At 46.6% G+C, this 27,011-nt stretch overlaps 1 long non-coding RNA gene across 1 annotated transcript in view; it reads right to left on the bottom strand.

The window, feature by feature from the left end:
• LOC135198602 (uncharacterized) overlaps nucleotides 1-19,675 on the bottom strand; it is a 180,294-nt gene extending 160,619 nt beyond the window's left edge. Inside the window, exon 1 of the long non-coding RNA XR_010310846.1 lies at nucleotides 19,517-19,675. This is a non-coding gene — a long non-coding RNA (uncharacterized LOC135198602). The remainder of the gene's footprint in view (nucleotides 1-19,516) is intronic.
• Nucleotides 19,676-27,011: the final 7,336 nt, after the last annotated feature.

Genomic DNA, 27,011 nt, shown 5'->3' with positions numbered 1-27,011 from the left:
TCGCGCCTGGCTGACTCCTCGCGCTTGGCTGGCGCCTCGCGCCTGGCAGGATCCTCGCGCTTGGCTGGCGTCTCGCGCCTGACTGAGTCTTCGCGCTTGGCTGGCGCCTCGCGCCTGACTGGTGCCTCGCGCCTCTCAAAGGTCTCGCGTCTGACTGACGCTTCGTGCCTTGTTGAAGTCTCGCGTCTTCCCGGTGCCACATCCTTGCGTGACAGATGCTTGTCCTCGGAGCCTCACGCTTGGCTGAATGCTCACGCCTGGTTAATACCTCGCGCTCGGCTGAAGCTGCTGATCTGGCAGACGTATCCCATCTGGGAGAATCCTCTGGTCTGTAATGTGTTTCTCGCTTGTCTGACTCTATAACCTTAGAGGACGCTTCTCGTCTGTAGGACGCCTCGCGCTTGGCTGGCGTGACGCGCTTGCCTGGCGAATCAAAATCTTCCCACGAGTCTCTATCTGAGTTCTCAAAAGACTCACGTCTCACAGGAGCCTCACTCCGGTGGTAGAAGGAAGACGAGTCTTCTTGACCGGCAGTCTGACGTCTTTCTTACGAGGAGGATCCTTCGAAAGGACTCCTACTAAGCGGACAGCTGTTCCTGCCGCCAAAATGATCCTCTTGGACGCTTCTCCTGCGTCTTCTTGAACGGGAGAGGGAGACCTCGAAGGCTTGTTGCCCCCAGCATGGGAAGGCAAAACCCTCTTCGCCTTCTTGATAGAAGGAGGCGCTTCTTCCGAAAAGCGTTCTGGGCTTGAATCCGAAACAGGATCTCTCCAGTGCCTTTTCAGGGGCCTGGACAAGTCCGAATCCTTCCACCCTCGTTTAGGAGAGGGAGAAGCGGACGAAGAGAAGCACTCTCTGAGGACGCTTTTTTTTCGATAGCGGTCCTGAGCAGGCTGTCTATATACAGCACCTGCTGAAGGGACGCCTGACCGGGGGGAATTCTCCACAACCTCCGTACGGCTTTCGACTTTCCTTCTCCTCTGGGCTTGGGAGCTTGGAAGAGGTCTAGGCCTGGGAGAAACGTCGCAGAGACGGTCAGACGCCCCCTCCACAACACTGGGGACACTCACTTCACTAAAATCACTTTCACAGTCCTTACCTTTCATGGTAGCCATTTTTGATCTCATCCTGTGAAGCGTAGCCTTCAGTTCAGCAATTTCCGATGCCGAATCTGAATGTACGGCCAGTGAGGGTCCTGATACAGAATCATAATTAAGAGAAGAGTTAGAATTATCCAAAGGCTCAATAGGCCTTGTACTACTACCCGCCATCTTAGATGCAGCCCTTCTGACTCTATCCCTTTCTAACTTCTTCAAGTAAGAAGTTAGAGTCTTCCATTCCTCAACATTCAACCTCTCACACTCATGACAGGTGTTAGAATAGAACAATCAAAACCCCTACATTTGCGACTTACAGTGTGAGGATCAACCGAAGCTTTCGGTATCCTCACCTTGCAGCCTACATTCACACACATTTCTCACACAAACCACTTGAATCAGACATTCTGAAGAAAAATCACAAAAGCAAGCTCCAAAATCCAGTCCACAGTAGCGAATGCCAAAAAACAACGATCCACGGTACGTCACCAAAAGTCCACAAAAAGATGATCAATTGCTTAGAAAAGCGAATTCCAGTCAAGAGGTGGCAGCAACGATGTTGATACCACGGCGACAGAAAATATATGAGTAGAAAACGGGAATGGTTCCTAGTCCTGCCGCCCAGGGCAGGCCGGTAGATCACCTGACCTACCTGTAGCGAGTGGCGCGAAATTTGAATTTCTGTCGGGGACGACGGAGTCTTAGCTATGTATATATCTGACAGGTAAGTTGATTGTATGAAATTTTGTTTTTTTTTGCGCTATCATATATCGCATTATTTATATATGATAATGATAATTTTTTTCATTTCTGATGGTTGCATACTAAACTTCAGCCAATGAAAAAAAAAAGGAGCCAAAAATGAACTCTTAATCTTGAAAACTAAGAGCGCTGTGATTTTTTTAAAAAAATATTTTTTCCGCTTCCACGCTCACTCTGAAACACCTCCGGCACACGGGAGACAATTTTTTTTTTACCGCTTCGGCGTTCAAGGGCTAATATCATTAATTGCTAAAAGTAAACAGTGTGCCACTAAGGACACTTCCCTGTGGAACACCATTTTCAAGTGGAAATGTTGCTGGACAATACATCATCAATTCTCACTTGAAAATGATATTTGTTATAATACAATAAAGTTTCATACATACTTACCTGGCAGATATATACATAGCTAAGACTCCGTCGTCCCGACAGAAATTCAAATTTCGCGCACTCGCTACAGGTAGGTCAGGTGATCTACCGGCCTCCGCCCTGGGTGGGCAGGACTAGGAACCAATCCCGTTTTCTACTCATATATTTTCTCTTCCACCTGTCTCCTTGCGGGGAGGCTGGGTGGGCCCTAATCGTATATATCTGCCAGGTAAGTATGTATGAAACTTTATTGTATTATAACAATATCATTTTCATACAATCAACTTACCTGTCAGATATATACATAGCTGATTGGCACCCTTCGGTGGAGGGTAAGAGACAGCTACTACTAGAATAGACGGTAAACAACATCTGTTGTAGGTATAAATTAAAAACCTGGTTCCTACCTGATAGTGGTAGAACTCCGTGGGTGTTTTCCCGTAGTCTGCATCACCTCAAGAAACAAATTTAGCGAGATATGTGATCTATGGCCAAGAATTCTTGTGGGTCTGCCGAAGGGGTCTTATCCACTCTCGGCAGAGCCTTGAAAGGACTTTGTCAATGGGTGCTGATCCACTTACATGAACACACCTTATTAAGGAGCAAACAATCAATCCCGACCACCTGATCCTAACCACCATGTTAGTATTAAAAATTGCTCAGAGTTATCCCCAACTCTTCGCAACAACCGTAACTCAAACCACAATGCACAAGTACACAATAATTTAAAAAAAATTTTCTATTACAAGATATCACAAGAGTTCCTTACTGAACTGAAGTGACTGGACGCTTGTGCGACAACTGCACTTGTTCAGAAGAAAGTCTAGAACATATCTATATTTAAGGTTTCTATTACAAGATATCACAAGAGTTCCTTACTGCAACTGTAAGTGACTGGACGCTTGTGCGACAACTGCACTTGTTCAGAAGAAAGTCTAGAACATATCTATATTTAAGGCTGTGTAAAGCTCCTGTTTACCCAGGATTGTGGATGCCGCAGACACAAATGGACCTAATGAAAAACATTTTTCATAGGTCACACGCACGTCCTTCAAATAGTGAGCCGCAAACACAGAATTACATCTCCAATATGTCGCTTCCAAGATATTCTTCAGCGACATATTTCTCTGAAAAGAGTAGAGACGTTGCCACTGCTCTCCACTTCATGAGCTCTTACTCTTAGGTTTAGTTTTAAGGAATCGTCCGTGCAAGCCTTATGAGCGTCCATAATTACGCTCCTGACAAAAAGGCTAATGCATTCTTAGACATAGGTCTTGATGGATCCTTCACTGAGCACCACAGGCCTTGTCTAGAACCTCCCAACTGTTCCTTTTTCTTTGAAGTAAAACTTTAATGCCCTTACTGGGCAAAGAGACCTCTCCGGTTCCCTGCCGACGAGACCCCCGATAATCCTTTTACTTCGAAGTTTCTCGGCCAGGGTTTCGAAGGATTTTCATTCTTCGCTAAGAATATTCCTTGAAAGAACAGATGGCTGATCTATATTTGAACCCGACTTTGTCACTAAGGGCGTGCAGTTCGCTAACCCTTTTTGCCGTTGCCAGTGACAAAAGGAATAAACATTTTCTCGTTATATCACGAAACGAGGCCAAATGTAGGGGTTCAAATCTCTCTGAAGTCAAGAACTTCAGTACTACGTCTAGATTCCAGTTAGGGGGAGAAGTCATTCTATACTTCTTGGTCTCAAATGACCTAATCAGATCATGCAGGTCCTTATTGTTTCCCAAATCTAGGCCTCTATTTCCTAAAGACGGCCGATAGCATACTCCTATAGCCCTTTATCGTGGCTACGGAGAGCTGCGACTCTTCCCTCAGAAATACAGAAATCAGCTATTTCTGCTACAGAGGGTACTGGAGGAGGACAACTTCTTTGACTTACACCACCTTCTAAAAACTTCCCACTTGGATTGATAAACCCGGATAGTGGAAGTTCTCCGGGCTCTAGCGATCGAGCTTGCTGCTTTACTAGAAAAGCCTCTCGCTCTGACAAGTCTTTCGATAGTCGAAAGGCCAGTCAGAGCGAGAGCGGGGAGGTTTTTGATGAAACCTCTCGAAGTGTGGTTGTCTGAGAAGATCCCTCCTTTGTGGAAGGGATCTGGGGAAGTCTACTATCCACTCCAGTACCTCTGGAAACCATTCTTGAGCTGGCCAAAAGGGGGCTATCAGGGTCATTCTTGTCCCCTTTGAAGTCACAAACTTCCTGAGTACTTGCCCAGAATCTTGAATGGGGGAAATGCGTAAACGTCTACCCTGAGACCAATCTAGAAGGAAGGCGTCTACTGCTAGAGCTCTGGGATCTTCTACACTGAACAGAGACTTCCAGTCTCCTCGAGAGGAAACGTGGCAAAGAGGTCGACATGAGGAGTTCCCCAAAGAGACCAGAGCTTGAGGCAAACTTTCTGAGTGGAGGGTCCACTCGGTATGAAGGACCTGGTTCCTCCTGCTCAGTCTGTCCGCTCGTACGTTCCTTACTCCCTGAACGAACCTCGTCAAGAGAGAGATGTTCCTCTGGATGTCCACCAACAGAAGTTCTCTCGTGAGTTCGTAAAGGGCATACGAGTGAGTACCTCCTTGCTTCCGAATGTATGCTAGAGCGGTTGTATTGTCCGCATTCACTTGAACTATTTGTTGCAAACTAACGGTTCGAAGCTCTTTAGAGCTAGGTGTACAGCTAGCAGTTCTTTGCAGTTTATGTGCCAGGACACTTGAAGAGCATTCCAAGTGCCTGACACTTCTCTCTTTCCCAAAGTTGCTCCCCAACCTTTTCCGACGCGTCGGAAAAACATACAAGGTTTGGGCTCTGTATTTCCAGGGAAGTACCTTTGTTTTCCCTCAGTGGGAGTAACCACCATTCTAGATGTCGTTTTATCCGATTTGGAATGGGAAAAAAGTCCGAGAGTAGTCCTGTCTTCATGTTCCACGAACTTCTGAGGAAGAACTGAAGAGGACGGAGATGAAGTCTTCCTAGGTGAAAGAACTGTTCGAGCGAGGAAAGGGTCCCTAAAAGGCTCAACCATTCCCTCGCCGAAGTCCGTTCCTTCCTTAGGAAGAGAGAGACTTTTTCTAAACCTCTTGCTAGTCTCTCTTGAGAAGGAAATACTCGAAAACCCGAGAATCCATCCGAAAAAAAAAAAATCCCCAATCCCCAGATGACCTTACCAAGTTCTGGCTGGGGATCAGTTGGGACTTCTCGAGGTTCACGAGTAATCCTAAAGTCTTTATAAGGTTTAGTGTCACATTCAGGTCCTCCAAACACTGTTCCTCTGACTTTGCTCTGATAAGCCAGTCGTCTAGATAAAGAGATATACTGATTCCTTTCAGATGAAGCCATCTCGCCACATTTTTCAAAAGGTTTCGTGAAAACCTGAGGCGCCGTCGACAGGCCGAAGCACAAGGCTCTGAATTGGAAGATCCTTCCCCCCGTCATGAACGGAGGTACTTCTTCGACGAAGGATGGATCGGGACGTGAAAATATGCGTCCTGGAGATCCAGAGACACCATCCAATCCCCTTGGCGAAGAGCCGCCAGGACTGAAGCAGAGGTTTCCATGGAGAACTTCTGTTTTTGAACAAACTTGTTCAGAGCGCTGACATCCAGAACTGGTCTCCATCCCCCCGAGGCTTTCGCAACCAAGAAAAAAGACGATTGTAAAACCCCGGGGAGCTTTGATCCAGCACAAGTTCTATAGCTCTCTTGTCCCACATCTGATCCACCATTTGTTGAAGAGTATCTTTCAACACAGGGTCCTTGTAATTGGCGGACAATTCCCTCGGAGTTGACGTCAGGGGAGGATTGTCCAGGAAAGGAATGAGATATCCCTTTCTGAAGAACCGACATCGACCAAGGATCTGTGTCGATGCGAGTCCAGGCTTCCGCAAATCCCCGGAGCCTGGCACCTACTGGTGTTTGGAGGAGCGCCACTTCACTTTCCCCTTTTAAAGGGGCGGAACGAGGCTCGACCTCTCTTCTCGTCGTTTTCCTTTTAGCGTAACTCTAGTTGGAGGGCCGCCTCGAAAGGGCCGAACAGGAGTAGACGCCACTTTCTTTCACCACCATTACTGTCTCTTCTTCCTGGACGATTGCAGTAGAAGATCTTGAGTCGCTTTCTCCGTCAGCGATCGGGAAATATCTTTCACCAACAACTGTGACGGGAACAGAAAAATCAGACATAGGGGGCGAATAACAAAGCTGCTCTTTGTGAGTGTGATACTGCTTTCGTCAAGAAAGCGCTAAACACAGATCTCTTCTTCAAGAGACCTGCTCCAAACAAGGAAGAAACTTCCCCTGAGCCGTCTTGCACCGCCTTGTCAATACATGACAGAATTGCAAGGAGAACATCCGGTTCTAGCCCTTCAGGGGCATGAGCCTTCTTGGACATCACCCCAAGGGACCAATCTAGGAAGTTAAAGACTTCTAGAATGTGAAAAAGTCCCTTGAGGAGATGATCCAACTCTGAAAGGCCCCAAGTAATCTTTAGCCGTGTGAAGGCTATGTCTCCTGGATGCGTCTACCAGACTGGAAAAGTCAGCTTCAGCTTGAAGCAGGGAGAGTGAGACCCATATTCTCCCCAGTCTGGTACCAAATCCCTCTCTTGCCGGTCAGTCTAGGTGGGGGAGCATTGCAAAAGACTGTCCTTACAAAGCTCCTTCTTAGTAAGCATCCAGTTATCAAGCGATTGCAGAGCTCTCTTCATAGAATCGTCGGTCCTCATCTTCACGAAAGCCGACGATTTCGGAGTCTTCGAGCATGAAAACAGAGAACGAGGCGAAGGAGGAGCGGCAGGGATCAATGCGTCTCCGTATTCCTGGAGAAGGAGAGCTGTCAAGACTTTGTAGTTCGACAGTCCTTCCTTACTGTGAGACTCGTCCTCTGATTCCTCTTCCATAATCGGATCAGCAGGAGAGACCACTTCTCGTTCCTGGTCTTCTTGGTCCAACCATTCTCTCTACTGGGACAAACTCCTAATAGGAGAGGGGCTAAGAGAGTGTAAAGAGCTCCTATGTTCGACTGGCTCTTCGTACTTGGCTGGCGCCTCGCGCTTGTCTGGCGTCTCGCGCCTGGCTGATTCCTCGCGCTTGGCGCCTCGCGCCTGGCAAGATCCTCGCGCTTGGTTAGTGTCTCGCGCCTGACTGACTCTTCGCGCTTGGCTGGCGCCTCGCGCCTGACTGGTGTCTCGCGCCTCTGAACCGTCTCGCGCCTGCCTGACTGACCTCGTGCCTTGTTGAAGACTCGCGTCTTCCTGAAGTCCCCTCCTTGCGTGACAGATGTTCTTCTTGAGCCTCACGCTTGGATGAATGCTCACGCCTGTTTGTAACTCCGCGCTCGGCTGAAGCTACTGATCTGTCAGACGTATCCCATCTGGGAGAATCCTCTCGTCTGCAATGCGTTTCTCGCTGTCTGACTCTCTCTTAGAGACGCTTCTCTCTGTAGGACGCCCTCGCGCTTAGCTGTTGCTACGCGCTTGTCTGGCGGATCCATATCTTCCCCACGAGTCTCTATCTGAGATCTCAAAAGACTCACGTTTCGCAGGAGCCTCACTCCTGGTGGGAGAAGGAAGACGAGTCTTCTTGACCGGCAGTCTGACGTCTTTCTTACGAGGAGGATCCTTCGAAAGGACTCCTACTAGGGCGGAAAGCTGTTCCTGTACCGCCAAAATGATCCTTTTGGACGCTTCTCCTGCGTCTTCTTGACCGGGAGAGGAAGACCTCGAAAGCGTGTTGCCCCGATCATGGAACGGCGAAACCCTCTTCGCCTTCTTGATAGAAGGAGGTTCTTCTTCCGAAAAGCGTTCCGGGCTTGAATCCAAACCAGGATCTCTCCAGTGCCTTTTCAGGGGCCCTGGACAAGTCCGAATCCTTCCACCACCCGTCGTTTAGGAGAGGGAGAAGCGGACGAAGAGAAGCACTCTCTGAGGACGCTTTTTCGATAGCGGTCCTGAGCAGGCTGTCTAGCACAGCACCTGCTGAAGGGGACGCCTGACCGGGGGGAATTCTCCACAACCTCCGTACGGCTTTCGACTTTCCTTCTCCTCTGGGCTTGGGAGCTTGGAAGAGGTCTAGGCCTGGGAGCGTCGCAGAGACGGTCAGACGCCCCCTCCACAACACTGGGGACACTCACTTCACTAAAGTCACTTTCACCATCCTTACCTTTTATGGTAGCCCTTTCGGCTTTCATCCTGAGAATGGTAGCCTTCAGTTCAGCAATTTTTCCGAACGCTGAATCTGAATGTACAGTCAGTGAGGGTCCTGATAGAGAATCATAATTAAGAGAAGAGTTAGAATTGTCTAAAGGCTCAATAGGCCTTGTACAACTACCCGCCATCTTAGATGCCGCCCTTCTTACTCTATCCCTTTCTAACTTCTTCAAGTAAGAAGTTAGAGTCTTCCATTCCTCAACATTCAACCTTTCACACTCATGACAGGTGTTAGAAATAGAACAATCAAAACCCCTACATTTGCGACATACAGTGTGAGGATCAACCGAAGCTTTCGGTATCCTCACCTTGCAGCCTACATTCACACACATTCTAACACAAACACTTGAATCAGACATTCTGGAGAAAAATTCAAAAAGCAAGTCCAAATCCAGTCCACAGTAGCGAATGCCAAAACAACGATCCAGGTACTTCACCAAAAGTCCACAAAAAGATGATCAATGCTTAGAAAAGCGAATTCCAGTCAAGAGGAGGCAGCAACGATGTTGATACCACCGGCGACAGAAAATATATGCGTAGAAAACGGGATTGGTTCCTAGTCCTGCCACCCAGGGCAGGCCGGTAGATCACCTGACCTACCTGTAGCGAGTGGCGCGAAATTTGAATTTCTGTCGGGGACGACGGAGTCTTAGCTATGTATATATCTGACAGGTAAGTTGATTGTATGAAACCACAATTTGTCAGAAAGTTTTGGATGAACTTAGGTGAATGTCCACGGGTGTTGTTGTTTTGTAGTTTTTAATATAGGATACCTCCATGTACGTAGTATCATAAGCCTTTTCAATGTCAAAAAAAGACAGCTACAGTTATTACAGTTATCTGTTTTCGTTCAAATCCTCTGCGTATATGGTCTTCTAGAAAAGAGTGTGTCTAATGTAGACCTGTTACATTGTGACCCGAATTGAGTGAGAGTCAAAATTCTATTTTCTCGAATGTGCCATGTTAGTCGAGCATTTACCATCTTTTCAAGTAATTTGCATAAGCAACTTGTTAGAGATATTGGTCAGTAATTATTAACACTGCTTGGATCCTTTCCCGGTTTGGGGATAGGAATTATTATAGCTTTATGCCATTCATCAGGAAATACATTTTGAGGCCATAAATGATTATAAAATTATAATAAGTATGACTCTACCAAAGGTGCTAAGTGGCATATCATCTCACAACAAATATTATCACTTCCAGGAGCAGATTTATTGCTGTTCGAGAGAGCACATTCCAATTCTTCTACATCAAATTTTCTATTATAATATATACCTTCTTGTTTCAAAATTAATTTTTATTAATTCTATATCATTTTTCTTTGTGCGGAAGTGTTCATCTAAATTCTTATCACTACTTACATTTGCAAAGTTTTCTCCTATTATATAGCTTATTTCTTTTGGATTAGGCATTCTCTTCCCATCTTTTAATATTGCATGTCTAGGTGGTTAACATGGGTACCATTTGTTTTTCTGAACTTTTCCCATTTTTTTGTATGGGAGTATTATTAGAGAGATCCGATACGTATTTCCTCCATGAAATTATTCTTCCATGAATTACTTCCTTTTTAAATTTTGCAGATATTTTGTTATATACATACAGGTTTTAAAGTATAAATTTCTAGCAATAATATAGTCATTTTTTGCAATAATATAGTCATTTTTTGCAAAGTTCCTTCTAATATTGGAAATTTTGTATTTATTTTAGTGAATTTTTTATTCAAATTATGTAATCGTCTCCCTATTGAGTGTTTTGTATTTACATGTATTAATTCTGTTAGCCTACCGGACCACCATGGAACTTTGTGTTTTGTTGGATGGGGTTTTGTCTTTGGTACTGATTTATCAGCAGCGTTTCTAATGAAACCAACTAGAAATTTATTAGTTTCATTTTGGTCTTTGAAATATTCAAATGGTGGGACATTTTTAGTGTGCTTTTTATATTGTTCCCAATCTGCTTTATAAATGTTATATAATGATGAACATGTTTTACAGGACTATTATGCATTAAGGAAATTAATATTGGAAAATGATCACTGGTGTGCAAGTCATCAAGTGTATTCAATCCAATCTGTCTACTACGCTTGTTGAACATAGAGTTAAATCCACTGAGAATAATGTCCAATATGTGTTCTTGAAAAATACGTGGATATTTCATCATCATTTATACAGCAAATGTCATTTGAATCAATTAAATCTTCTGTTTTACTGCTTCTACCTTCATCAGATAGCTAGCGAAAGGATGAAGAAGAGGAATTACCAGAAGAAACAAAGGACAAACCTCCGAATTTCCCCTCAGTAATTCCCAAAGCGTAGGCATAAATTTTGGAAGAACTTGTCCTAACGTTAAAGGGCAAAAATATGTAATAAAAAGATATTGGCATACCTTTGCCGCCAACCCTTAACACAAAGTAGAAAGGTGGCTATCAAAGCTATCACAAAAAGTGGGTTTGCATATTAATTATCAAATTCAATTTATTATTAATATCAAACACAGTATATACATACATATTTATTCAAAAAATAAAAGTTAAAGATCCCACAAGGCAGGCGGGACTACCGGCCTACCAGACGGTAATTACTGCCTAACCACCTTGTTCAAGAATTTAATGGCCGTATTCCAGCTACGCTGAAAGTAATTCCTTATGTCCAGAAGGGAGGGGATCGTGAAAGACTCGAACCTGTCGTCAGGGATCGACGGATTCTGAGTCTTGGCTACGAAGTTCGGGACGAAATCGAGCGTCACAGATCCCCAGCCTCTGGTGAGTTTAACATCATAAGAAAGACCATGTAGTTCCCCTACTCTCTTCGCCGATGCCAGGGCCAGCAAGAAGAGGGTCTTGAGGGTCAGATCCCTGTCTGACGACTCTCGGAGTGGCTCGAAGGGTCTTCGAGTCAAACTCCTAAGGACGAGAGTCACATCCCACGCAGGGGGCCTGAGTTCCCTGGGTGGGCAAGACCTTTCGAAGCTCCTCATTAGCAAGGAGATCTCGAACGAATTCGAGATGTCCAGTCCCCTCAGTTTCAGGACGAGAGCCAGGGCGGCTCTATATCCTTTAAACTGTGGGTACTGAGAGGAGCTTCTCTCGGCGAAGAAACACGAGGAAATCCGCTACCTGCTGAAGAGTGGCTCTGAGAGGAGACAGACCCTGTCTACGACACCAACCACAGAAGACGGCCCACTTCCCCTGGTACACAGCTGCAGAGGACTGTCGGACGTGTCCAGCCATCTCTGTTGCTGCGCTACGAGAAAAGCCTCTCGTTCGCAAGAGATGGTGGATAACAGCCAGCCGTGAAGTTGAAGGACTGGACTGCTTGGTGGTACCGTTCTACGTGTGGCTGGGCTAGAAGGTTGTGCCAAGTGGGTAGCTCTCTCGGTGCGTCCGCAAGAAGAGCCAGCAGGTCCGGATACCAAACGGCTTGAGGCCGTTTGGGAGCCACCAGGATCATTCTGAGATTGGGAGTGACCAGCGGCTCGACTGATCACTTTCCGAATCAGACAGAAGGGAGGAAAGGCGTAGGCGAAGAGGTTGTCCCAGGGGTGTTGGAGAGCGTCCTCTGCAGCTGCCCATGGGTCCGGCACAGCTGAAAGAAAACCTGAAGTTTTCTGTTGTGCCGGGTGGCGAACAGGTCTACGACCGGTCGCCCCCATAGGTTGAAGAGCCTTTCCGCCACGTCTTGGTGTAGAGACCATTCGGTCCCTATCACTGATCCCGACGGCTGAGCTTGTCTGCTACTACATTCCTCTTGCCTGGAATGTAGCGTGCTGACAGCTCTATCGAGTGAGCCGTGGCCCACTCGTGCACCTGCACCATCAACTGATGGAGCGGAAGAGACACTAGCCCCCCCTGCTTGTTGACATATGCCACTACTGTGGTGTTGTCGCACATCAACACCACTGAGTGTCCCACCAAGCGGTCCTGAAACTCTTGGAGAGCGTTGAATGCCGCCTTGAGTTCCAGGACATTGATGTGAAGGTGCTTTTCGTGATGGTCCACACACCTGCAGTCAGCAACTCCTGCAGGTGTGCGCCCCATCCCTCGGTCGATGCGTCTGAGAACAGAAGCATCTCCGGGGGGGGAGTGCGTATAGGCACTCCTCTTAAGAGGTTCTTGTCGTCGAGCCACCAGGCTAGGTCCTGCCTCACCTGTCCGTGATAGCCACGGGAAAGTAAGGAGGATCCTTGGCCTGAGACCAACTCTCCCTTAGCCTCCACTGGAGAGACCGCAGGTGAAGACGCCCGTGAGGGACTAACTTCTCGAGTGACGACAGATGGCCGATCACGACTTGCCATTGCTGTGCTGCCTGTTCCTGCCGAGACAGGAACCGGCCGGCTGCCTTCCCTGAATTTGCCTGAATACGCAAGTCTGCGGGAAAGACCTGCCCTGCTACCGTGTCTATCAGCATACCCAGGTACTTCATCTTCTGCTTGGGTTCGAGATCGGACTTCTCGTAGTTTATCACGATCCCCAGATCGCGACAAAACTTGAGGAGTCGATCTCTGTCCTGTAGCAACTGCGAGCGAGAGCTCGCCAGGACCAGCCAATCGTCGAGATACCTCAGAAGACGTATCCCGTGCGAATGGGCCCAAGCTGACACCAGAGTGAACACTCGTGTGAACACCTGTGGGGCGGTTGACAGACCGAAACAAAGTGCCCTGAATTGGTACACCGTCCCGTCGAAGATGAAGCGGAGGTACTTTCTGGAGGACTGATGGATGGGTATTTGAAAATACGCGTCCTTCAAGTCCACTGAAAGCATGAAATCGTTCCCCCTGATCGAGTCGAGCACCGAGCGTGCCGACTCCATCGTGAACCGCGTCGTGCGAACGAAGCGGTTCAGGGGAGAGAGGTCTATCACCGGACGCCAGCCCCCCGATGCCTTCTCCACTAGGAAGAGGCGGCTGTAAAAGCCCGGTGACTGGTCCTCCACGATTTCTACAGCTCGTTTCGCCAGCATGGTCTTGATCTCCTGTCGAAGAGCGTTGTCCTTTGCTGATCCCCGGACATAGGTCTGTAGATGGACCGGTTTGGAGATGAGGGGGGGCCGAGACTCGAAGGGTAGTAGATACCCCTCCCGAAGGACGTCTACTATCCAGTTCTCGGCGCCGTTAGCGCCTGCCAAGTCGCCCAATGGCTCGCCAGGCAACACCCCCCCACTTCCGGCAGCAGGTGAGGGGGAACGCCGTCCCTAGCGTTTCCCTCCTCGTTTCGACTTCTTTCCACCACCTCCTCGGGGGAAGGAGGGCTGGGAGGAGGGCTGGTTACGGCCTCCTCTAGCAGAAGTTGAAACAACAGGAGTCTTCACACGGGGCTTGGACGGTGCAACCGTCTTCGCCGCCGTGGAAGCGCTAGCCAAGCTCTTTGGTTTGGCCGCAGTCGCTCGAGATTGCCCAGTAACCTTCGAGACTGCCTGGTGAACTAAGCGATCACTGTCGTCAGTGCGTCGCCTTTCCACCGCAGCGTCCACCATCTCTCCAGGAAAGAGAGCTGGGGAACTCCTAAGAGGTCCATTTCGAAGCCCGAGTGCCGCCTCACGCCCGGCCCCCTTGGTCACTAAGGGTAAGGACTGCGTCCCTACGTCGAAGAACCAAGTTGGCCCACAGGTTAGCAGTCTGATGGGCGAGGTAAGAGATTGCTCTTCCTCCAGACTGGCACAGTCTCCTAAAAGAAGCGTCGTCTTCGAGAGCAGAACTCCCGGAGCCGGCCGCAACTTTGGATATTGTGAGGGACCACAAATCCAACCAGGAAACTGCCTGGAATGCTGCCATAGCGGTAGATTCCAGGGCAAGTGCCTCCTGCTGCGAGAACCACAGGTTCTCCGACAGGAGCTGCTGCAGGGGACACACCTGGAGTCAGCCTCGCTAACGGGCCCCGGGTTAACCGTTCCGGGCAGTACGGGTCTTCCGAAGGCACGTAGAATCGCCTCTGCCGCTGTAGAGGAGGAGGAAGCAGCTTAGAAGACGTCCGGACTTTAGCAAGTCCTCCCGTCCTGAGACGAGATTCTCCACCTGATCCAGGACTGAGTCTGCAAGCTCTGATCGCGGTAACCCCACCATCATTTTGGGCTCCCTCTTGGGACCCCAAAATGATTCGAGCCGGGACGTGGGCTCTGCCGGTGGTAGCGGCGATCCTTCCGCAAGGTCATTATGCAGACGCATCAGCTTCATGACCTCTGCAAAGTTCCTCTGTATCTCGGGAGTTACTGCGTCTTGTGGAGTAGGACCGTCCAGTCCCTCCAGCAAGAGCATATCCCGCGATACTCCTCCTTCAGAAGGAGGAACAGCGACAGACCCCTGACGGTCGCCTCCAACTACTTGCGCGTATGTTCTGGTCGGTCCTAAAACCGTGCCTGAGCCATACGGCGTCATAGCTGGTCACGGCGGCGCACCTCTCGTGATCGCTCCTCGGTACCTCGCTCCTCCCGGTATAGCCCGAGGAGGTTGAAGGTATGGGAGAGGCAGACCTGACGCTCCCCCCTCGCTCGCTGGCAGGACCAGCGTGCGTGGAGGGCTGCTGCTGATCGTCAACCCGCGGTGACGGTCGAGCAGCAGGCCTAGCCTTGCCGCTCGCCTGGGGCGATTGGACTTTTCGGCGTGAAGAACGTCGAGACCGATCTCTAGCGTCAGGCGAGCTGCCGCTGGTCACCGTCTCCGCCCGGTCCCATCGGGAGCGGCGGACGGGTGACCTGCTAGGCTCTCTGTCGCGTCGAGACCGGCCAGCGTCCTCTCGGCGCGTCGAGCCGCTGGTACCAGCCGTGGCTGGTACCGGCGGCCGCGGGGACTCCTTCCTCGCCTCAACCCGTGGCTGGTCAGCGACCGTCACGTCAGCCCGAGCAGCCAGTTGATCGCTGCGAGAGCGTCCACTGGCCTGGCGAGAGTCGTGTGCACGACTCTCGACCAGTCTTCTGCTCCGCGCTGCTGTCTTGACGGCGAGCGAGCTCGGACGTCAAAACTTTGGCTGGACGGTCTTCCTTGGAAGAGCGTCCACTCGGTGCTTCTCGCGAACGAGAAGCGGCCGAGACGGAACCTGGTTTAGCGGCAGAACCGCTAGCACCAGGTGAGGACGCACCAGCCGAGGCTGGTGCACCTCTGGTCCCCGTCGACTTCTTCTTTGCAGAAGAAGCGACGGGCCCCGTTCCCGAAGGAACAGGAGGACCAGCAGAAGAGCTCCCCGACTGCTGAGCTGAGCGGGAGCCGGCCTTAGAAGATCCCGAAGGAGTCTTCTTAGGGGGGAGGAGGCAGCCTTCTTCTTCTTCGGCTGTTTAGCCTTAGAAGTCGAAGGGGAAGGAGAGGCAGCAGACGACGAAAGAAGACGACGACGACACCTTCCTCCTCCTCTCTTCTTTTCTTCGCCAGGCTCCGCAGGACAGACGTCAGGTCTTCCATCCAGGAGGGAGCCGGGGCAGTTGCCGAAGCAACAGGGCCCGACTGCACCTGTCCGGAAAGACCTGAGACTGTGACAGCACACCACCAACAGCAGGAACAACAGGAACAGGTCCGGGAACAGCAGGAACGGCAGGAACATCTGAAAGGGAATGAGCAGCAGGAACCTGATCTGAAAGGGAATGAGCGGCAGGGACAGCAACAGGTACGGCAGGCACGGCAGGTACCACAGGAGAGCCAGGCGTCCTGTCGGCAGCTACCGTCATCCTCGGCACTGGCGGCAGGTCCAGGGGTGTACTCTTTGGGCAGCGGAAGTCCGGGGTCGGCAATACAAAGAACCCAGGTGGCGGTGGCACCGTCCTCTTTGGCACGGCAGGAATTGGTCTCTGAACTGCAGCCGTGGGTGTTACCGACATGACATGGGGTGTGTACACCAAGTGCGGTGGCATCTCATATGCTGGTGTGGTAATTGTGGTGGTAGTAGTGGTTACCGTACCATGAGTGACCACTGCCGACCCCGCCAACCGCTGAATCAACCCCTGTATGCTAGGCACTCCCTGCAGTCCCAGCGACTCCCACACCTGTCCCAGGTCGTCCTTCGCTGATGGCACACCTGCGGAAGCAACAGTCGGGTTAGTTAGAGGGGTTTCCTCGCGCTTAGAGAAGAACCCCACCCAGAGCGGACGGAAGACCCCGAGTACAACTGGACGTCCGGGTAGCGGGCGCCCTCCTCCACACTCGACGGATCGAGAGAGGAGAAGGACTCCGCTACCCCCCCCGCAGGGGAAGGCGCGAAACGTGGGGGCTGGCCGGGGGGCAGGAAAGAGGACGAAGTATCCGTTACCAAAGGAGTCACTGGACTTTCCGATGACTTCTTGGGCGGCCTAAGTCTCTTCCTGCCCTCGTACAGCACCCACTGCGCCTCGGACCAATGCATACAAGTCACACATGGCTCGTTGCGGGAGCACTCTCGCCCCCGACAACGAGTACAAACCTCGTGTGGATCCACATCCACAAATGATCTGAATCCGCCACATCTACGCCCCTCCAGCCCGGGACATACTCTACGGGCGACTGGGGGGCGCGGCGAAATCTCCATTTCTTCCTCACTCATCATAAATGAACAAAAGAAATGCAAAGTACTTACAATAATTCTCAATCACACTAGGAAAAGAGGGCATATACTCAAAACTCAAAGCAAACGACAAAGCGGGCAGAGCGATGACGAGCACGTCCTATCCACACACGGCCGAAAGCAAAAGTGATTTGTTTACCTCCCAGTCGCGCGGCGCGCGACGATCGGACAAGCAGTTAACTACCGTTCTCCCCTTGTTCGAAGCTTACGACCGTTCCAGCTGCCGCTAGCTACTTCCTATTGTTAAAGGACCGATGGTTTGTATTACGTATCGGAACAAATGATGCTATCATAAAATATATATGAAAATGAAACCGAATACTGCACTTGCGATTTCACTTTCACATAAAAAAATCGTAAGGATCAATTCCCGGGTAAGAACGAAAATTGATCCAAATTAAATTTCATGCAAATAAATAAATGAAAATGAAAAGAATATTGCAATTGCGAATCCACTTTCATTGCATTCTATTATACAAAATTAAAAGGCTCGTGCCGAGCGCAATCACACTCTCGGTAACGAACGCACAGGGCAAAAATATAATGAAAAGAGTACTTACATTTTTCAATTACACACTTTCGCCCAAAATACATGACTCGGCGTGAGCGCGCCCGCCCTCGGCACCGAGACATAATTCAAGGGTTCAATTCATGAAAAGAGAGGAAATCGCCGCATCTACGGCGATAACTCCATGTTGGTTCATAATTAAGTAATGAAAATGAAAACTGTGTACTTACAGTTTCATTTTCAAGTCAAACAAACCATTAGTAGAAAACACAATATAAACAAAGCATACGACGATGAAGCGGGCAGAGAGCGATGACGAACACGTCCTTCACACCCGCGGCCGAAAGCAAAAGTGATTTGTTTACCTCCCAGTCGCGCGGCGCGCGACTGTCGGACAAGCAGTTAACTACCGTTCTCCCCTTGTTCGAAGCTTACGACCGTTCCAGCTGCCGCTAGCTACTTCCTATTGTTAAAGGACCGATGGTTTGTATTACGTATCGGAACAATTAAATTTATGCAAATAAATAAATGAAAATGAAAAGAATACTGCAATTGCGAATCCACTTTCATTGCATTTTATCATACCAAATAAAAGGCTCGTGCCGAGCGCAATCACGCTCTCGGTAACGAACCCACAGGGCAAAAACTTAATGAAAAAAGTACTTACATTTTTCAATTACACACTTTCGCCCAAAATACATGACTCGGCGCGAGCGCGCCCGCCCTCGCACCGAGACATAATTCAAGTGTTCAATTCATGAAAAGAGAGGAAATCGCCGCATCTACGGCGATAGCTCCATGTTGGTTCATAATTAAGTAATGAAAATGAAAACAGTGTACTTAGTTTCATTTTCAAGTCAAACAAACCATTAGTAGAAAACACAATATAAACAAAGCATACGACGATGAAGCGGGCAGAGAGCGATGACGAACACGTCCTTCACACCCGCGGCCGAAAGCAAAAGTGATTTGTTTACCTGCGCGACTGTCGGACAAGCAGTTAACTACCGTTCTCCCCTTGTTCGAAGCTTACGACCGTTCCAGCTGCCGCTAGCTACTTCCTATTGTTAAAGGACCGATGGTTTGTAGTATTACGTATCGGAACAAATGCGTTTTCATTGGAAGACGCCCGAAAGCAAAGTGGAGTGTTTACATCCAGGCCTACCTGCCCACCAGATGGTAGTTACTGCCTAACCACCTTGTTCAAGAATTTCATGGCCATAATTACAGCCTACACTGAAAGTAATTTCTTATGTAAAGGACGGTAGATCTAGGGTACTTACCTGCGGTGGCCTAGACTATGGCAGTTGCGGTTTTTCTATGCAGTTTTACCTACTGAACAAGAATTTTAAGTAATATTTATTCGGACGACTGTAATTAACCCCCCCGGTGCCAGTACTAAACACAGCGTAATACATTGAACGCCCCAATCGCTAGTGGATGTCGTATCCACGGTTATGTTCCTTACAGTCCGTGCAGACTGCTTCTGTAGAAATACCTAAAGAACCAAGGGTTTGTATATCGTGTAAGAACAAACTATACTACTAGGTAGTAAGTATGGACTTGGTACCCTACGTTAGGTTAGGAAGGGAGGCCTGGATTGGTCATTTGCTAACCAAATGGTTACATCAGTTTTACTATTTTACAGTCATCCCCAAGGTTGGTACCAAACACAGAACCCACTGTGAATGTAAATTAAAGCTCCCTATCAAACCTAAATGGGTGCAGTAGGCAAGTTGTACTCTTGACTTCACTAGCCTACCTACTACCTACTAGGGTAACCTTCCATAAGGTGGCCTACCCATAAATAATCATGAGCAGTGGTTGGTTATTCAAAATGATAGTTTAGACAGAATATCCACTACAAGGCCGACCTAAAAATAAAAAAAAGGCTAAATAGTAATAGGGGTACGCTGTAGTAGACCGTCCCCAATTCTGAACAGTTTGTCCATCACAGGCTTAAGCTACTCGTCCTCAAGACTTGTAACCATTACCGGTAGGCTAAACAATTTAGTTGGGAAATAGGCTTTGACTGCAGGACACCTACCAGTATTCGATATCTACAGTTACCATTTCGCTCTCTGACCCTCTCTTTCTTTGGCTTTTTGTCTGAATTACTCTTCGTACAGCTGCGGGATGCGAACTCTCAAAGTCGCCACTAGCCAGTGAAACCCTACAGAAACAGTTGACTTGATGCCACTTGATGGTATACCTTTCCAGCTGATTTTTCTAAAGCTTGCGTAATGCCTCGACGAGAATTGTAAGTGGTGATTTCTACATACTTTTTTTTGACATGGTAACTTATATTTGTAATTTCAATTTTTGCAAAGGTGAGCATGCAGTCGTTTATCCTACGCACATGAAAGAATTCGCATCAATCCATACATTGAGTTTATATATATATATATATATATATATATATATATATATATATATATAGAATATATATATATAATATAGATATATATATATATATATATGTGTGTGTGTGTGTATGTGTGTGTGTGTGTGTGTGTATATATATATATATATATGAAGGAACAAGCTCAATTGATTAGAATTGGGACATTAAAATTATTGGGTAGTATGACAGGAAAAAGTACAGAGGTGACGAAGATGAATATGAGAGAATATTGTGTGTGCAGGAAACAAAGTGAAAAGAGAATAAAGCAAAGGAAATAGGAAGAGGATGTGTAAGCTCATGTATAGTCGGACAGATGAGAATGGTAGAAGTGGAGTAGGCATCATTGTAAACAGAGAACTAAAGGAAACTGGTGGAAGTTAAAAGAACTAGTAGTCAGATAATGGAGATTAAATTAATGTTATCAGAAGAACTCCTAAATGAGATATATGCTTATGCCACACAAGTTGGATGTGATAATGAAGAGAGGTCACTTGGCAGAAGTTGGATGATGTATTAACATCAGTCCCAGTAGAAGAGAGTTGTATTATTCAACTTGTATTGGGTGGAGACTTAAATGGACATAGGTACAGAACGTATACAGACAGAAGAATGATTTCAATTCCATGGAAGACTAGGAATAGGGGAGAGGAACAAAGAAGGCGAAGGTATAATGTACTTTGCAGTAGCATTTTGATATTTGTCACTAATTAATGCTTTCTTCCTGAAGAAAGTTTATGTAACATAGAAGTGGTGAAAGATAGAGCCAAATTGATTTTCTGCTCTGTAGGAGACAACACCTTAAGGAGGTAAAGGATTGTAAAGTGATATATGGAGAGGATGTTAGCCAACAACATAAGCTAGTGGTTGCGGACTTTTCAATCCGAAAAGGGACAAAGGGAAAGAGGAATGGTAACCCTTAGATCAAATAGTGGGAGCTAGAGAAGGCAGAAAATGTGGAGTTGACATATTGGTTTAAGGAGAATGTTCTGAGAGAAATAAAGTTGGAAGATGATGTAAATGATTGGTGGGAGTTTAACAGCAAAGTGGTTCTAAGACATGGGGAGGAAATTTTAGGCAAAACATCAGGCAAAGGTCCACCAAAAGATAAAGAAATCTGGTGATGGAATGAAGACACACAAGACAAGATCAAGAAAAAGAAAGAATCCCAAAAGAACCATGATCAATACAGAACAGAAGAAAACAAGCAAACATCTAAAGAAGCAAATAAAGTTGCAAAATAACAAGTTGCCAGAGCAAAGTTCAAGGATCTGTATGAGAACGTCGTCATGCCAGAGGGCCAAAGAAACATATCCACACTATAGCCAAAGCTAGAGACAAAGCAACAAAAGACCTCACACACATTAAGCAAAATAAAGAAAGAAATGGTAAGGTTCTAACAACAGAAGAGGAAATTAAAAGTAGATGGAGAGAGTATTTTGAAAATCTTCCAAATGAAGAAAATCCCAGGAATATCATAATGAGGAGGGAATAGCAAATGAAAGAGAAATCCCCAGGATCAGTCGGAGAGAAGCGAGGCGGGCACTAAGTAAAGTGAAGAAGGGAAAAGCAGTGGGACCAGATGGAAAGCCAGTTGAGGTATGGAGGTGCTTAGGAGAGGAAGGAATTAACATCTTATGGGACTTATTCAATAAGATCTATCAGCAGGAGAAGATACCTGACCCCTGGAGAAACAGCCTGCTACTCCCCATGTACAAAGATAAAGGCTATATCCAAGATTATGCCAACTATCGGGGCATAAAACTGATGGCTTATACCTGGAAAATTTATGAAAGAATAATAGAGGCAAGGCTAAGGGAGGAAACATCTATAAGTAAAGAACAGTCTGGGTTCATATGCCAGGAAAAAGAGCAACAGATGCCATCTTTGCATTACGTCATGGAAAAATATAGAGAAAAAGGATATAGAGCGGCAGCCCGGACCATTGAGATACAACGAACGAGATACCGACTTTAACCCCTACAGGTATTTAGGAGTAGACTTGTAAACTGCGAAACTGACCGTCTGCCGGAAATACATGGGTGGCTTACTTAACAAGCACCACTAATTGCTCGTTAATAGTCTAGATCCAGTATATGAGATACCAGATGAAACTAATATATAAAATATCTGCAGACTCTACTGATTATAGAATGACCAGTGACAGACAATCTGGAGGGTGCGTTCCCCTTGACAGACGCACTGAAAAGGGGGCGTTAATTGGATCTGGATCCAACTTGAGAGATACCGAGTAAAATTTACACTACAATAGCACTGCACATCCTAAAATAATGTGGTGGTAATGACAGACATTTTAGTAGGTGCTTACCCCCTGACAGACACCCCACAACGAGTGGGGGGTGGTAGGGGGAGACAGGATCTGCATCCAACATGGAGATACCAAGTAATTTGTACTACAATTGCACTGCACATCCAAGAGTATTGTGGTGGTGTTGGCAGGCATTTTAGTGGGTGGTTTCCCCCGGTCAGACACCCCACAATGTGTGGGGGGTGGTAGGGGGAGACAGGATCTGCATCCAACATGGAGATACCAAGTAAAATTTGTACTACAACAGTACTGCACATCCTAGAATAATGCGGTGGTAATGACAGACATTTTAGTGGGTGGTTACCCCCTGACAGACACCCCACAACGAGTTGGGAGAGGGAGGGGGAGACAGGATCTGCATCTAACATCGAGATACCAAGTAAAATTTCTATTACAATACCACTTCATATACTAGAATGCTGTGATGGTAATGCCAGACATTTTAGTGGGATGTTACCCCCCTGACAGACACCCCACAACGAGTGGGGAGGGGGAGACAGGATCTGCATCCAACACTGGAGATACCAAGTAAAATTTGTTCTAAATAGTACTGCACATTCTAGAATACTGTGGTGGTAATGACAGACATTTTAGTGGGTGGTTACCCCCTGACAGACACCCCACAACTTGTGGGGAGGGGGAGACCAGCTCTGCATCCAACATTGGAGATACCAAGTAAAATTTACACTACAATAGCATTTCATATCCTAGAACGCTGTGATGGTAAAGACAGACATTTTAGTGGGTGGTTACCCCCTGACAGACACCCCACAACGAGTGGGGAGGGGGAGACAGGATCTGCATCCAACATCAGAGATACCAAATAAAATTTGTTCTACAATAGCACTGCGCATCCTAGAGTAGTACTGTGGTGGTAATGAAAGACATTTTAGTGAGTGGTTAACCCCTGACAGACACCCCACAACAAGTGGAGAGGGGGAGGGCGAGACAGGATCTGCATCCAACATTGGAGACACCAAGTAAATTTTGTATTACAATAACACTGCACATCGTAGAATGCTGTGATGGTAATGCCAAACATCTTAGTGGGTGCTTTCCCCCTGGCAGACGTAACCTACGATTGGAGGGGAGAGATGGGACACCTTGAAATGATTCAAAACCTATCATAGGCAGTATTAATATTAGAAATATGGTAATTATCTGAAATTCGTGAGCCTCATAAAATGTAAAGGGCAAAAAATAAAAAATAAATGTTGTGATGTTTCAGGATAAGAATTACTGCCGGAGTAAATTTTCAAAGTTCCTATTGAAGTATGGGATATTTCACTTCATTAATTCCATCACATCTATATAAAAAAAACTGCATGAGACTTATTAGGCCTGGCCCACTTTCTACAGTTTACACACACACACACACACACACACACACACACACACACACACACACACACACACACACACATATATATATATATATATATATATATATATATATATATATATATATATATATATATATATATATTCAGTAGGTGTTTAGGGTTTAATGAATGTTTAGTGTGTAAGTATTCAGTGAATGTGTAGTGATTGTTTAGGTTCAGTTAAAGTTTTGTGATGGTTTGGGTGTGGTGAATGTTTAGTAAGGTGCGTTTAGATTGGAGATTAAACTCTCCCGAGAGACGGCTACTCAAGCGCGACTTCCTCTACGGCGTGTTTACACTACCAGCAAGTTTTTCTCTCCGAGAGCTGTGAGGGAGTGTCGCGAGAGAAAGTGTCCGAGAGTCGGGTAAGATTTCTCGCGCATCTATTTACACTGGAACCAGTGCCAGTCGACAACTAGCGAGGGTTGAGAGAACATGTCCCAAAAGTGCCGTGTTGCTGCTGCATTAATAATTATGAACGAAGTGAAAAAGAAAAGGAAAAGAAGTATGTGGGTCCGAAAATGGATAAGCAGAAGGGGAGAAGATGGAGCACATGCAAAATTATTAAGAGAATTGTTTGAGGAAGATACATCGAGCTATAAGAACTTCGTATGTATGAGCCCTGAAGTCATCAAGTTTTTTTTTCTTTTTTTTTTTTTTTTAACGGAAAAGTCAGCTTCAAGTGCAGCCCCTTGGAGAATCTATAAGGAGAAGATGCACTTGACAACTGATAGCCCTCCAAGGCTGCACTTGATGAAATGAGCTTTCTAGGGCTTTTTGAAGCGTCCGCATTCATTTCTCATTATCTCCGAAATGCATCGTGTTCTTACCTGAATATTACATAGTATATGTAATACTGAAGATTACATGTCATTAAGTATATACTTATAAAGAAAGTAAAGTTTTTTTTTTTTTGCTTACATTTGAAGGACAAAGTGCAACAATTTCTGTTTTTACCAAAAGCAGTACAAACAACGGACTGGAAGTGCTTGAGTCTAAAATGTCCGGTATAAGCAAGAAAATTTCAGCCCGAGGACCAAAGACAAAGAATGACTAAAAAGAAAGAAATAAATAACAGAATGCGGCGATGACAAAGAGCCGCCGAAAAAAAAAAATCCTACATTTGAAAAGAAGGAAAAATAAACAAGGGAAAGAAAAGAAAAATTGCTTCATCCCGCACTCATGTTCCCTCGCGAGAGTAAACGAAAACTTTCACAGATCTGAATATTCACTGAATAGAGTGGAGAGCTACAACTTAGTTCTACGAGCGTGCTGTCTAGACTGTTTAGACTGTAGTGCGTGCGAGAGAAGAGAAACACTCGCGAGAGTAGAGAGAAAATCTCGGAGAGTACTCTACAGCCTGTTTACATTCCATAGAGCAGCTGTCTGAGAGCAACTCTCGGAAAAAACTCTCCAATCTAAGCGCACCTGTAAGTATTCAGGTTGTCCGGATTTTACGACTGTGCTAGAGATGCATTATAAATCATATTAGCAATGGTAAATACATTGAACAGACGTGAGGATGTAATATGATGCTAGTGTCTGTCTACTGGATATCATGAACAATGAAAATGAAAATATTACAAGGGAGAAAATTAGCCGAATAATGGCCATCAAAGCCAGTATCGATAGAATGTATTGAAACATTACATAGGCTGGCTGTGGTGAATGCCGGCGGGAATTTAAGAGACAGACACAACCAGTTGGCTTTAAACATCAAACTGCGGTAATTTTCGCCTTAATTAGCCTGTATCATTTTTAGTTGAGTTTAAATTTTCTTCCCTGAATATATATGGTACCGGATACTTGTTGATAGCATACAGGTCAATTTGAGCGAAGCAGCTGAAAATAAGTGGACTATTAGATAATTTACATGCTATTATAGGCCAACTTAATTTGGGAGTCAGGAGCTCCAAGTTGTATGATCGTCAACTTCGGGAGGGGGAATAAAACGGGGGAAAATGTTTTGTAGTTAGCCTCTCTTGAACAATTCATGCACATTTCCGTTTCCAGTAATTATTTGTGTTGGTGTTGTGATACATCATCTCTTTGTGAATGTGCAGGTGTTAAACCGGCTCTTTATGATGGGACTTTGGTCATTATATTAATCAAACCTCCCATATCCGATAAAAATTTCATTTCATCACACGAACCTACAGCAACTAAAGAACAATTCAATTGATGGTAAGACACGTTGGGCTACGAACCTGGACATGGCTGCAGTGCCCTAACTATAGGCCTATTCTGCAGATAGAAAAGAAAATTATCAAAAATGCTATTAAAACGAGAATACTTATCTTACATTTCTTTTTTTAGAGGAATTGAGACTAGCACCATATGACTGGTTTAATTATTCAAAAATGGCTCAGCACACAAATCTGACAGAAAAGTGGCTCCTCCCATTCAGAAAAAAATACTACTTTGTGTGAAGTAATAACTCCACACCAAAGGATAGCGGCAAATTTAAGACAAGCCTTTGAGCTTTAAGGGGTCATACCTTTAAAGGCTGTGTATGTCTCTATAGTAGTTCTTAATGAAGTACAAGTTTATAAGGCCAGAATTCCTGGCGAAAGGGTTTTGTTTAAGCAGAGCATACACTGAAAATGAGTGTCTAAAGGCGAAGATGGAGAGGAAAGGAAATGTTAAAGGGAGAAGATATAGACAGTACAAAAATAGAAGCAGTCACAAAAGGGTAAGAAAGCAGTGAAAGTAGCAGAACCTGGCATTCCCTTATGGATGGAGGGAGACCAGAATCCTCTATAAGAATGTAGCACTGTGCCAGGGCACTAGTGTGGAGAGATACTATTGACTCTCTTAGGTTTCTGGGAACCTAGATGCCCTCTTCCTTTCTTCCTTCAACCTCTCCGAAGTCAGATTGACGTTGCCTGGTGGTTGCTTGGGAGATCCAAGTCCGTTAGGGATGCCTGAGTGGTATCAGCTCTGGCTGCCGTAACAACCGGAACACTGGCACTTGCCTCCGTGCTTAATGCTGCTCGGCTCAGTTCATTCAATTCTTTGGCCAAATAGGGTTCGGCAGAGTCCTTACTCTGGGATGGGTCATCTACTGATGGAGAGGGAGAGGAGGATTGATTGATTAGTTCTTGCTGGCATCACAACAGCAGGAGGGGGTGACTTTGTTCGTTATGGGGTTACAAGCAGGGGTCATTGACTCCAGGCTGGTTGGCAAGGCCACACCATTGTTGGAGGGTCCACTATGGTCATGAGTGTCCTGGGGAATCCCTACTGGAATCGGCTTTTTCTTGACTGCTGGCATTGGTAGCGACGCCAAGCCGGATGAGGAAAGGTGACCTGGACTGGGAGCTCCATGAAGGAGACTCGAGTCCTGCCTTGCCACTGGCACTGAGGCGTAGTAAGAGGATTTGAACTTGGCTCAATGTCCATGACGGATGGAGCATGGCACTGCCTGGAT

The sequence above is a fragment of the Macrobrachium nipponense genome, chromosome 22 (genome assembly GCF_015104395.2).
Source record: "Macrobrachium nipponense isolate FS-2020 chromosome 22, ASM1510439v2, whole genome shotgun sequence".
Taxonomy (NCBI): Eukaryota; Metazoa; Arthropoda; class Malacostraca; order Decapoda; family Palaemonidae; genus Macrobrachium; species Macrobrachium nipponense.
This window is presented reverse-complemented; position numbering and strand designations above follow the sequence as displayed.